We start from the raw sequence: 13418 nt of genomic DNA, 5'->3' as shown, positions 1-13418 counted from the left end.
AACGTTCCATAAAAATTCTAACGCTTCATCTTCTTTCACTGGAGCACCCTTTGTTGTCTCGGTAAGTTTTTATGTTGTGCAGGTTTCCAATGGCTTACATTTCTAAGACAAGAAATGTTTCGCCATAGGGGGGAAAACTCTTGACGTAATCGTCCAAGAGTATGCTTTGTATGAGCAAGTAGAAACGTACTACAGAATAATAAAGATTGAGAATGATAAAGGGAGCAATTGCTGGTAAAGTATAGATCGGAGCCTAATCTGTCAGATATTGAAGATGATAATCCAACGATGAAAAAGAAGAAGGATGACGAAGACAAGCAAAATAAAAGGAAAGAGGAGGATAATGAAAAAAACAAAGGAAACCAAGGCAAAGAAAGGAGGAGGTGGAGGATAGGGGAAAGCAAAGGAATAAAAAGGAGAAAGAAGAAGAGAAGTGAAGGCAAAAGAAGGAGGAGGAGGAGGAGGAGAGGGAAAAGCAAATGAAGAATAAGGAAAATGAGGAAGAGAAGCGAAGGCAAAAGGAGGAGGAGAGGGAGAAGCAAAGGAAGAATAAGGAGGAGGAAGAAAAGCGAAGGCAAAAGGAGGAGGAGGAGAAGAGGGAAAAACAAAGGAAGAATAAGGAGAAGAAGGAAGAGAAGCGAAGGCAATTGAAGAAGAAGGAGGAAGAGAAGCAAAGACAGTTGAAAAAGAAGGAGGAAAAGGAAGAGAAGTAAAGACAATTGAAGAAGAAAAAAGAGGAAAGACAAAGGAAGCATATTCAGGATGAGGAAGAGAAGGAAAGGCAAAGGAAAGAGAAGGAGAAGGAGGACAAGAAAAGGAAAGACAAAGGAAGGGGAAGGCTGACAAGGAAGAGAAGGAAAGACCAAGAAAGGAGAAGGAGGACGAGGAAGAGAAGGAAAGACAAAAGAAGGAGAAGGAGGACGAGAAAAAGAAAGGAAAGAGCAGGACGAGGAAAAGAAGGAAAAAGAAAGGAAGAAGCAGGAGGAAGAGAGGGAAAGTGAAAGAAAAAAGCAGACGATGGACGGAAGGAAGGAAGAAGTACAAAAGCAGAAGAAGGGAGGGGATGAAGAGGAGAAAAGTGTGGCAAATGTACGTTAATCGCTACTATATGTCGTGATGCACTATTGTAGGTATTATTACGTATAGCGATTACTATGAATAGTGATTACTATGTATAGCGATTACTATGTACAACGATTATTACGTATAGTGATTACTCTTTAAAGTGATTATTGTGATAGCGATTAATGCGATAGCGATTACTCTCTATAGCGATTACTGCGATAGCGATTACTATGTATAGTGATTACTGCGATAGAGATTACTATGTATAGCAATTATTGCGATGGTGATTACTATGTATAGCGATTAACTGTGATTTGATATTTTGTATTACAGGCAGGTCAGAAGAGAAGCAGAGCAATAGGTGAAAAGCTGAAAGGGCGATGTCAGTGGCCTGAAGTTCTGTCGTGGTTCAGAAAGCTGAGTGAATATCAAAAGGACCAATTACGAAAGATGCACTTCGGCAGCCTTCTGGACCAACATTATTTTGAAAATTGTTGGAACACCATGACCCACCTGGTCAATAAGTGAAACCATAAGACGAACACATTCCAGTTTGGGGGTTTTGATATCACCATGACTCTAGAAGATGTGACACGGATTATGGGTCATAAGTGCCATGGTAGTGTGTGAACACCCCAAATTTTTCAAAATTTTGTAAATATCTCTTTTTTTTGTCTCTGACCCCCGCTTTCTGAGTAAATTGAGTCAATTTCAATCTAAACTCCAATTTATCTCTCGGATTTTACTGAAATCAAATCCATTTTATATATTTGACTCAATTTTTTATCCAGATCTAATCTCAAAACCCGAATCTGAGCCTCATTATCCAATTTTTAAATTAAAATTATGAAAATTCTAAAAATAATTTATGAAAAGCTCAGACAGTCCATCCGGTGCCTATTTGGATCTGATGCCTTGTATTTCTCAATTCGAGGTTTAAAACTCGAATATTTTCTCAGATCCTGGGCCCAAAACCCGTTTTCTGAAGAACATTCCAAATGATAAACCCGAATTCTCAGAAAAATGCTTCTTTTGTAAATATTTTTAAAATTTTACAAAAATAGTTTAGAAATCCCATAGTTTTAGAATTTTATTTCAAAAAATACAAAAAAAAATGTAGAAAATGCCAAGAAAAGAACAAAAAAATCAAAACAGAAAAAGAAAATATGAAAAATAGTTCATAAATCCCCTCTTTTGAAACCTGTTTTACTAAAACCCCTTTTTAGAAAAACTTTTTAGAAAAACTTTTTGAAAACAACCACTGTTTTGAAATTTTCTAGAGGAATAGGAGGACCCCTGTTGCAAAATATGCAATGGCTTCTTCCTGAGAGGCCATCGCAGGGGATCGATGGGCGGAGGACCCTTCGATCGACTGCTCTCACCTCAGCCATCTGATCCCCAACCGTCACCTTCTCGACGCTTCTTCCCCCTCTATAAAAAGAGGCACAGGGGAAGGGGTCGGGGATCGGCTCTCACCCTCGCACCCGCATTTTCCTTCACAATCAAGTCTCCTCTCCTTCGCTCTTCATTGGAAAAGAGTTTCAAAAGAAAGGAAAAGGGAAGTCTCTCTCCATCTCCAGAATTCCTGCAAACAAGCAACTGAGGATCAATCTCTCTCTACGGTGCCTCCCTACTGTCGCCTGAAGAAGATCAACCTCACGGCAGCCAGAGAGCCATTCTGGTGATCCTTCAGTGATGGACGTTCAACGTCCCTGTCATCATCACGAACAAATGGATCTTTCAGAAATTGGATTTCAAGTTTCCTCTGTAAGTGTCTTGTGTTCATTTTATATGCTCTGCAATCGGTGCATGTCTGGCAATCGAAGTGTTCAAAATAAAACCATTGGTCGAGGTTGACTCTGAAGACCGTTGGAGAAGAATATTTCCTATGTCATTTGGGTTCTGTGTCAATATAGTGATAGGAGATGTGAGTTTGAGATGTATTCCAGTTTCCTTTATGCAGACAGGTTAAGTCCTTTACCCCTACTATTACAGTGGTATTGCAGTGGCTGGTATGGAAAAGATGCTTTGACTAGCATATTTGGTATTTCTTGGTGCCCATTGTAGGGGGCTTTCTTCTTATTTATGTTACAGAGTTCAGTTTCAATATATTAGGATTTTGTGCTGCATTTTTGGGTGCCTTGCTACATCTACAAAAACGATTTTAGCAGGATCCTTACTTCATGGATATAAATTTAATGGCATAAACACTGTGTTATATATGGCACCATTTGCAACCATGAACTTGGTTACACCAGCTTCATTGCTAGGAGGACCAGGCATTCTGCATTGGTTTCAAAGTCACCTGTCCACACCATCTACAGTAATGACCTACCCCTTTCATCCTTCTTCAACACATTATCCATTTTTACTTCTTGCTCCAGCTCACGCCAACAGCCCTCTGTGTCCATTGGCTGCTTGACATCCAATATAACATTGCCTCATCACCTCCCCTGTCTGTAACATCACCTCATTTCATTACCTACAATATATATCACTTTCCCTGCCCCTGTCAAATTGGATTTCACTGCTGCAAAATACAACATACACCTGTAACTGAACCTCACATCACACCCATTTTATCACTTATGCATTTAGCCCTACTGCTGAATCACAACTCACAGCACCCACATTTTTTTTATTATTTTCTACTCTCTTCGTAGCCACCTCCCTGTAGCCTACATACACATAAACCACTAGTCACTTATCACTCTTTTCATTATTTACCCTTTATGATCTTTACCATTTCTGCATTATTTCCTCACTATCACTTCACCGCACCAATACACCCTGCTCCTTTACAAAGTGTAAGCATCTGATAGTCACTACACTGCACCTAGACACACGTACACATCAATGTTCTGTATACTCCCTGCATGTGCATACCTTGCTACCACCTTTCACCAACCACAACATCCACTGTGCATTTTATAACCCCTGTTGGTTGCCCAACACCACTGCCTTATATCATCTCCATCCAATACCTTCCCTCCAGCTCCTCCAATCGCATTGATTACCCATATTATCTCTATAGCATCCACCATTTACAACACTTGTGTGACTCCTCTTTTAACCCGTCTCATCGCTTCCACCTGCTGTCATTTGTCTCCCTACACTTATGAAATCTCCATCATACATACTTCACCACCCAACTGCTACAGTGCCACTTACAGTAAGATGCACCCCCCCCCCCCCCCCCCGTTAAGGTATTGTTGTATCACACAGCCACCAAAAAAACCTCACCTTTCCCGTGGCTATAACTGCCACAACTTTGCACCTTTTCTATCATTCGTAGCGTCTTGCCTCTGCCACCCATGTATTTTACCACCTCTCCCTTGCTACGTTTTTTTGCACTAGGCACCTAGTACCTAGACCCCTAACACCACAACTCATCATTTGTATACTTCTCACGAATCCCTCCATCTATGTTGTAATCTCCACATCCCGACTACCCCTTTTGCATAACCATACTCATTCCCTGCAACCACTTAGAACCTACATACCATTTCTATTTCAATTTAGAGCATACCCACTATCACCAATCCTAAAGTTAGGTATATCTTACCATGTGCATTGCAATATATATCCCTTCATTAAGATATTATATGACACTTTAGAATTCACCTTTCTAGGATTTGATGTATGCGTTTAACAACCATTCTCATCCCTAGCTTAGAAAGTCGTATATCTCAACAGTCATTTTCAGTTATCTTGCATACATTCGGATATAGGCCTCCATACATCGTTGCTTGGGTTTTCATGGGACATCTTTCATTTCCTCATATAGATTTTCTAGATTTTGCTTTATACTATCCTTGTTTTGCAGGAAATGCATGGAAATGTTGTTTCTTTTCTTAGTTTAGGAATTGTAATCCAATTTCAATAATGTAATAGCTAGACTATAATGAGAATTTTAAATTTTCAGTCCTATATTAGAATGTAGAAGCATGCATATATATTAGAAATTGCTTGTTTTCATATCATTTTCCTCTTTTACTACAAAATTTCACAAATGGGAACACAAATTACACGTGCACTATTCTAATAAAAGGTGATTAAACCCTAAGTTGACGATTTGCATCGATGACCATAGTCAAGATGTGAACAAAACTTAGGATTTTCATCTTTTATGGAATAACATTGGATCCACACTGGATCTTTTTCAAAAATCATTATGTTTTCTAAATATTTTCTTCTTTATCAGAGTTTAACTTAAAATTAACTCAAGATATATATCAACGGCCATAGTCAGGATATATTGAGAGTTAATTTCATTTTAAACTCTATAAAGGCACCAAAAATGTGTTTTATTCTTCACTTGAATTTAAATATGATTATTATATAATATATTTTATGACCATAGTTAGAAATGTATTATATCTTCAATCTTATTTCAATTCACTTAAAGAATTAAATATGCTTTTCAATATCCAATTTTTAAATTCTTTAATTCACTCATCATTTAGGATAGAATTACATCATATTTTTCAAAATTCTTTTCATATTATTTTTAAAATCCAAGTGATTTTGAGATAATTCTTACAACACCTTCTTTACTTCTCAAATCAATCTTCAATTCTTATCAATTCAAATTCTTCTTTCTATTCTCAAATTCTATCTTATTTCAAAAATTCAAACTTCAATTTCAAAGTCCAATTTGACTTTGAAATTTCAAGTTCATTTTTATATTCAAAATTCAATTTCCAATTCAAATCAAATTTCAAAGTTCAATTCAACTTTGACATTCCAAATTCATTTTCAGGATTCAATTTCAAATTCAATTTAACATTTTAGATCAAATTTCAAAGTTCAATTTAAACTTTGAAATTCTCAGATTCATCATCTGATTTAAAAAATTCCAGTTTTAAAATCAAGTCTTATTCTTTATTCTTGAGGCTCTCAAATCTTCTAGATCATCTTCTAAATTTAGAATTCAAGTCTAAATTCAAGATTTATTCTTTATTTCTCAAAATTCTAAAATTCTAAGTCTTAAATCAGACTTTAAAAGATCAAAACTTGGTATTCACTCTGAAAAATGGATTTTTCCTAAATTCCATCTCCCTTTCAAAATTGATTTAGAATTTTTCAGATCTAATTTCGAATTTTATCTGGATTTCCAAAATCCAAATCCCATTTTCGAAATTCATTCCCCATTCTAGATTTTGGATCCAATTCCATATTAGATTTCAAATCTCATTCCACCTTGGATTCAGATTTTCAAATCCCATCCCATTTAGGATTCCAGATTTTGGATTCAATTTCATCTTGGATTCCAGACTTCGGATCTAATTCCATTTAGGATTTCGGATTCAATTTCACCTTGGATTCCAGACTTCGGATCCAATTCTGTCTTGGATTCCAGACTTCGGATCCAATTCTATCTAGGATTCCAAATTTCAGATTGAATTCCATCTTGGATTCCAGACTTCAGATCTAATTCTATTTAAGATTCCAGATTTCGGATTCAAATCCATCTTGAATTCCAGGCTTCGGATCCAATTCCGTCTAGGATTCCAGATTTTGGATCAAATTCCCTCTAGGATTCCAGATTTCAAATCCAGTTCCAATTCCTATTTCCAAAACCATTTTCAAATCTATTTCCTAAGTCTAAATCCAAATTCAATTCCTCCTTCAGGTTCTGAAATTAAGAAATTCCTCTTCTAGAATCTATCCATTCAAATTCAAAGTCCATTTTGACTTTGAAACTTCATTTTCTTCAAGATTTTATCTCAAGTTCCAAAATCTCCTTTTCTTTTATTTCTTCAAATTCAAAGTCTAGTTTCCGAACTCTGATTATTCCAAGACTTGAAATTTCTAGTCTCACTTTCCAGATATATTTCAAATTCTAAGTTATATTCAAAATCTAACTTTTTCAAATCAATTTCAACCATTTTTCAAACTATTTTCTCAAAAGCATACATTTCTGCATTTGCATTGCACAAGCATGATTCTTTGTGCATTTTTAGACTTAGAATAAATTCTTAGACAATATTTAGGCAAAGCAAAAAGGCATAAATTTGATCCTTGGTTCGATTACTCCCAGTAAAGGCACCAGGAACGATCGAACCTCGTACCGACGAGTGAATCTCGTCTCTCCATTTTCCCGCAAATTTTCAAAATGGAGGTGAGTAATTTTCAAATATTTTCAAAATTAAGGTCAAGTGAGACCTTTGCAAAAGAGTTCCTCTCTCTTCTTTTCTATCTTTTATTCCCCCTTCAAAAAGGAAATAGAGGCTAAAAAGGCTAAGAGAAGGAAAAGAGAGAAACACGAGGAACATTTTTGCAATGAGCACAGAATTGGCGACCGTGATGGGACTCGTCTCCGTCCGGTCAAATTTGTGTCTTTTGCTTTGCTTTGATATGATCTAAGTCTTTATTCTTCAAATGTCATCTTCATTTCCATGCAAACCTTAGGAGCCTAGACTCTGTCCTAGATGACATAATGCATATAGGATCTAAGTATGGTTTGGTAGGACCATATTGAGGAGATTATTTCATGCTCACTTAAACTTAGGTCTGAAATACAACTCTCCTCAATTCTAGGGATTGAATGTAAGCAATGTATACAAGTGTATGTTTCTCTTCATTTAAATTATATCTCTTTAGGACTTGCATTAGAGTCATCTGATTTATTGCATGTTGAATATGTTTTTGAAAACATCTCTACCTATATTTTTTCGGCCTTCACGTTGTTGGGCTGTCTCATTGAACCATAGTTTGGGAGAGAGCCTCACAACTAGTCAACTTATTTGGGTTAGCGCCCCCCTACCACATACTTAAGAGCTATAGTCTGAAGTATATCAGTAGGTACTCAAGGATGTTGGAAAGCCATTACCTTAGAACCAGAGAGAATATTTTTATGCCACGTACTTCGAGCTTCGGCTTGAGTATATCGACGTATCTTGATTGAAATAAGATGATCTGAACCATAGAGTTAGGATTAGGGTCCTACAAGCCATTTTAAATATTGCATTTAGAGTCAGCTTTAGGGAGTGTTGTGTGTGCATCCTTGTTTGTGTAGTTGTGATTATGTGATGTTTTCTTATATTTCCCTATATATTAACTTTTTCAAAACCCCTGGGTACATTATTCAAAATTTCCCTTTATTTTTACCACCCAGGTGTATATTTTCTCTACCTACATTCTTTTTCTCTTTTAGATCAATTTTTCTTCAAAACCCTGGAAATCATTTTTCTAAATTCTCTCGATCTTTCAAAAAATTTCAGGTATGTATCTATCCTCTTTTCTTCAAGAGTCTATCTGTAAGTCTTTCATTCTATCTGATTCTCCTCATTCTTCTTTTGCCCCAGTATTATTTCAATGGTGTCCAATTTCCTCGACGTTGTCTTTCCCAGAGATCATGTCTCCTATCAGATAAGGGATGGATCCCCAGATCATCGGGTTATCCAGACTCATTCCTTCTTCCCTCAGTGGTATTATTCTTGGTTCGCCACCTTCTCACGTATGTTCCCAGACCACTTGGATGACTGTGAATTAGAAATGGCATCAGCAGTAGGCAAACGAACTATCAACGAAAGTCTGATTCAGGCTATGGTAGAACAGTGGAATCCACGTACCTGCACATTTTGGTTTCCATGGGAAGAGATGACTCTACTGATGAATGAGTTCAATGACATTATGGGATTGCCCGAACCAGCTGGTCAGCCAAATGATCCTGTCGAGCAACAGTTTTTGATCAACATCAAAGGGGTAGATGTTCGAGAAGCATTAGCCAGAGCAACAGGGAGCAAATCTTGGCCTCTCACCGAGGTCAGTGGGAATTAGTTTATTGACCTGTTTGGACTCTACCGCAAATATGAAACTTACGAGAAAGTTGACACTTTGTCCCGAGCAGCTAAAGACAGAATTCAGCATGTCATGGTCCTATGCACAGTGGGATTAGCATTCTTCCAAGACGGTCAGAATTTTGTTGATGTCAAAACTGTCCAACTCTTTCGAAGATGGGGAAGCAAGTAGACCTGCCATCTTTCAGTTTCCATGGCAGCCTTAGCCTTCCTCTACCGAGGCTTGGCTCGCTTTGCTCTTGGAGAAACCATCTTGGTGGAAGGATGCACTTATGTCGTGCAGTCGTGGTTTCTGCAATACGTGCCATCAAAAGCCAATTTATTTAGGTTCAACAATAAGAAGCCGAAGTCAGTCATTCAGTATCGAGCCTTGATTGAAAGTCTACATCAGGAGGAGATCATTTGGGATTACTTCAACCGGCAGAAATCAGATTCTCGCTACACTTATGCCTGTGACAAACGTTACAGATTGTTGGGACCCTTCTTTTGTGTCAATTATCAGCCCGAGAGGTGTCTCAGAGAGTTCTCGCAGCGGCAGGTTCGTGTCACACTCGTTTTCCGGCAGACAACATGCCAGAATTCGATCTACAGTCAGATTAGTGGTCTGGGGCATACCATGCGGCCAAATACACTTGGGACTCCTTCATTTCTCATTTTGTATTTCCTGGACCCAATGTATCTACTGAATATCAAGAGTGGTGGCAAAGTGTATGTCCACCATCTCTTTGTCTTTGAATCTATCATCAATAAAATTTACTTTTGTTCTACTAAAAAGCTTTTTTTGGGCCAAATTTTATTCTTTTATTTTATAGCGTAAATGGTCGCGATTCTTGTGACGACCTCATCCCTGGTAAATGGGACATTCTTTTTAAATATCTCTCTTATTCTTCTTCAATATCTTTTATCATGGTTGACGACCTCGCCTAGGTAATAAGACACATTCTTCAGTTGTCATGAAAATGATGACACAATTGTCACAAATCTTGGGATGACCCAATCCCTGGTAATGGGATAATCTTTTAAAATTGTCTATCAAGTCCTCCCTTCTTTTCTTCTCTCAAAATTTTGTTTTAAAAGCCCCTTTCGCGCTCTAACCATTCCCTTATTCTTCAAAAAGCGTTGACATTATAGGAATGGTTCAGACAAAAAGTGGAAAGCAGACTGTGTCACCTCAGCACAGCGACAGTGAAGTAAAAGCAATGGAATCTCGCCGAGTATCCAAAGAACAAAGTTAGAACAAGGGGGATGATGTTGATCCCATTATGTACGGTCTGTTTCAGAAGATAATGTTAGAGCAAGTCGAGGCCAGTTTGAAAAAGGTAGTTCCTTAAAGCAAACTGAAGAAAAAGGTTGTGAAAAAATAGGTCAGAATCGTCAGAAAGAAGGTTCAGCCAGACAGTACTTATAAAAGCATTGAATCAGTAGAGGAAGAAGAGTCAGATGAGGAAGAGCAGTTTGTCACCTATACTGGCGAAGATTTCTACGATAACCTCGACGAGGATGATAATCTGGAGAATCTTCCTCGCAAATTCCTCAAGTTTGACGGAACTGGCAACCTTAAAGCCCATCTAGCCACGTTTTATGCCGAATGTGGCCGCTTTAGAAAAGACAACATGGCTTTATTCATCTGTTTCCCATGCAGCTTGGAAGGAACAGCAGCCAGGTGGTATGCAGACCACATCAACCCTATCGAACTACGAGAGTTCGATAAGGTAGTAAACATATTCATCGAGCACTTCATGTTCAATGTTGAGGCCTCGCCCACCCTCAATCATTTATACAATCTGAGGCAGAATGAGAATGAAAAAGCAGGAGAATTCATCCACAGATGGAGAAGCAGCTATAACAAAATGAAGATTCTCATCCCAGAGGAGCATGCACTGCAGATAATCCTCAACAATTTCTCTCAGCCTCTGAGGAGTCTCATCTCCACATCTCTTGCGAAGTCTTTCATCAAGTTGATTGAGCGAGCAGAATGGCTCAAAATAGGATTAGAAAATGGTCTTTATGAAGGTTATCCTTTTGTCCGCGGTAACCCCGAGCAGAAGAAAAAGGCACATTTTATCTACTCTACAGACATATCAGGCAGTAGCAGTGGTACTAGCAGCAAGAAAAACTGCAACAAAAGCTTAAGAAAACTCTAAAACTGAGAGAACAAACTCTGCAGCCCAGAAGGGAAAATTTGTCAAGCCGCAGCCTGTTCGGCCAGTGCCACAGCCTGAAGAAAAATAACAAATGAAACCAAAGCACGATGGTTGGAGTTATGACAGACAATTCACCGCTCTAAAGCAATCCTGCGAGGATGTCCTCTTTTATTCATTTTTTATTTTGATCAAATTTTCATCAATTTACTATCAATTTTACTAATTTTGTCAAATTTTATCAATTTTCATCAATTTTTAAATCTTTATTCTCATACCCTTTCAGGTTAAGGGATAAACTTGATGCTTCATTCCAATGAGGTATTCCTTTCCTCTTTTTGCCGCTCAGGTTAAGGGATAAACCTGACCCTCGTTCTTCGAGGTGTTCCCATTCAGGATAAGGGATAATCCTGAGACCCCTCATAGGAGCAATAATACTACATGTGAGAATTCTTTTCCAGAACAAATTTTCATAAATTTCTTCAATTTTTCTCTATTTTTATAAATTTTATTATTTCTCCCTTTTAGGTTAAAAGATAAACCTGAACCTCGTTCCCCGAGGTATTCCCTTTCAGGTTAAGGGATAAACCTGAACCTCGTCCTGCGAGATCTTTCTTCCTTCAGGATAGGGGATAATCCTGAAATCTTTCATCAACAATTGTTCGCCAATTTTACCAAAGGTCGTCAACCTTTGTCAATTCTTTATCAAAATTTTATTTTTTCATTAATTTTATCATTTTTTATTGATTCTTTATCAATTTTTACCAATTCTTTTAATTATTTATCAACTTCATCAATTTTGATTAAATTTTGTCAATTTTTATTCTATTCTCCTCCAGGATAAGGGATAATCCTGGAAACGATCATAAATAAATTCAAATCTTAGGCCATCTTGAGTCAAGAATCTTGAATAAATCTCTCATTCGTAATTGTCGAAATCTATTCATACCTTTTGTCGATCCTTCCAGAATTTGACTTCCAGGTTGGAATTATTTCCTTCCCATCTGAGTTCCGACTGAGGGTTTTTTTTTTTTTTTTTAAAGATTCGGGTTCCGACTCGGGTCTCATTTTTATATTCTATTTTCAGAGTTTCGAGTTTTGACTCGGGCTTCCTTTTGTATCCGATGCTCGCATTGAACCAATTGTTACCTCGAAAATTCGAGTTTTCAAACTCGATTTTTCCTTTTTTATTTTAAGATCTGGGTTCCGACTCGGGTCTCATTTTTATATTCCATTTTCGGAGTTTCGAGTTCCGACTCAGACTTCCTTTTGGATCCGATGCTCGCATTGGACCAATTATTACCTCGAAAATTCAAGTTTTCAAACTCAAATTTCCCTATTTCTTAAGATTCGGGTTCCGACTCGGGTCTCATTTTTATATTCCATTTTCGGAGTTTCGAGTTCCGACTCGGGCTTCTTTTTGGATCCAATGCTCGCATTAGACCAATTGTTACCTCGAAAATTCGAGTTTTCAAACTCGATTTTCCCTTTTTTATTTTAAGATCTGGGTTCTAACTCAGGTCTCATTTTTCTATTCTATTTTCAAAGTTTTGAGTTTCGACTCGGGCTTCCTTTTGTATCCGATGCTCGCATTGGACCAATTGTTACGTCAAAAATTCAAGTTTTTAAACTCGATTTTCTCTTTTATCTTTTATTTTTAAGATCCGAGTTCCGACTCGGGTTTTTCCTCTTTATACATTCTATTTCCGGAGTTTCGAGTTTCGACTCAGGCTTCCTTTTGTATCCAATGCTCGCATTGGACCAATTGTTACATCAAAAATTCGAGTTTTCAAACTCGATTTTCTCTTTTATCTTTTATTTTTAAGATCCGGGTTCAGACTCGGGTTTTTCTCCTTTTTATATTCCATTTGCAGAGTTTCGAGTTTTGACTCGGGCTTCCTTTTGGATCCAATGCTCGCATTTGACCAATTGTTACGTCGAGAATTCGAGTTTTCAAACTCGATTTTCTCTTTTATCTTTTATTTTGAAGATCCGGGTTTCGACTCAGGTTTCTCCCCTTTTTATATTTCATTTTCAGAGTTTCGAGTTCTAGATCAGGCTTCCTTTTGGATCCAATGCTCGCATTGGACCAATTGTTACGTCGAAAATTCGAGTTTTCAAACTTGATTTTCTCTTCTTTCTTTTATTTTGAAGATCTGGGTTCCGACTTAGATTTTTTCCTTTATCTTCCATTTCTAAAGTTTCGAGTTCCGACTTGAGCTTCCTTTTGGATCCAATGCTCATGTTGGAACCAATCGTTTCTTCAAAAAATCGAGTTCTAAAACTCGGGTTTTCCTTCTTTTATCTTGAAGTTTCAGGTTTCGACTCGGACTCCCCTTTTGATTCAATGCTCGTATTAGACCAAAGCCTTCCTTTGAAAAAAGCGAGTTCTATACACGGGTTTTTA

At 37.5% G+C, this 13418-nt stretch overlaps 1 pseudogene; it reads left to right on the top strand.

Annotated features, from left to right (window-relative positions):
• Positions 1 to 2413: 2413 nt before the first annotated feature.
• LOC149822411 (UDP-galactose transporter 1 pseudogene) lies at positions 2414 to 3487 on the top strand (annotated as a pseudogene).
• The last annotated feature ends 9931 nt before the right edge of the window (positions 3488 to 13418 follow it).

The sequence above is a fragment of the Nuphar pumila genome, chromosome 11 (genome assembly GCF_984573655.1).
Source record: "Nuphar pumila chromosome 11, dmNupPumi1.hap1.1, whole genome shotgun sequence".
Lineage (NCBI taxonomy): Eukaryota > Viridiplantae > Streptophyta > Magnoliopsida > Nymphaeales > Nymphaeaceae > Nuphar > Nuphar pumila.
Note: the sequence above shows the minus strand (reverse complement) of the source record. Positions and strands in the feature narration are given on the sequence as shown.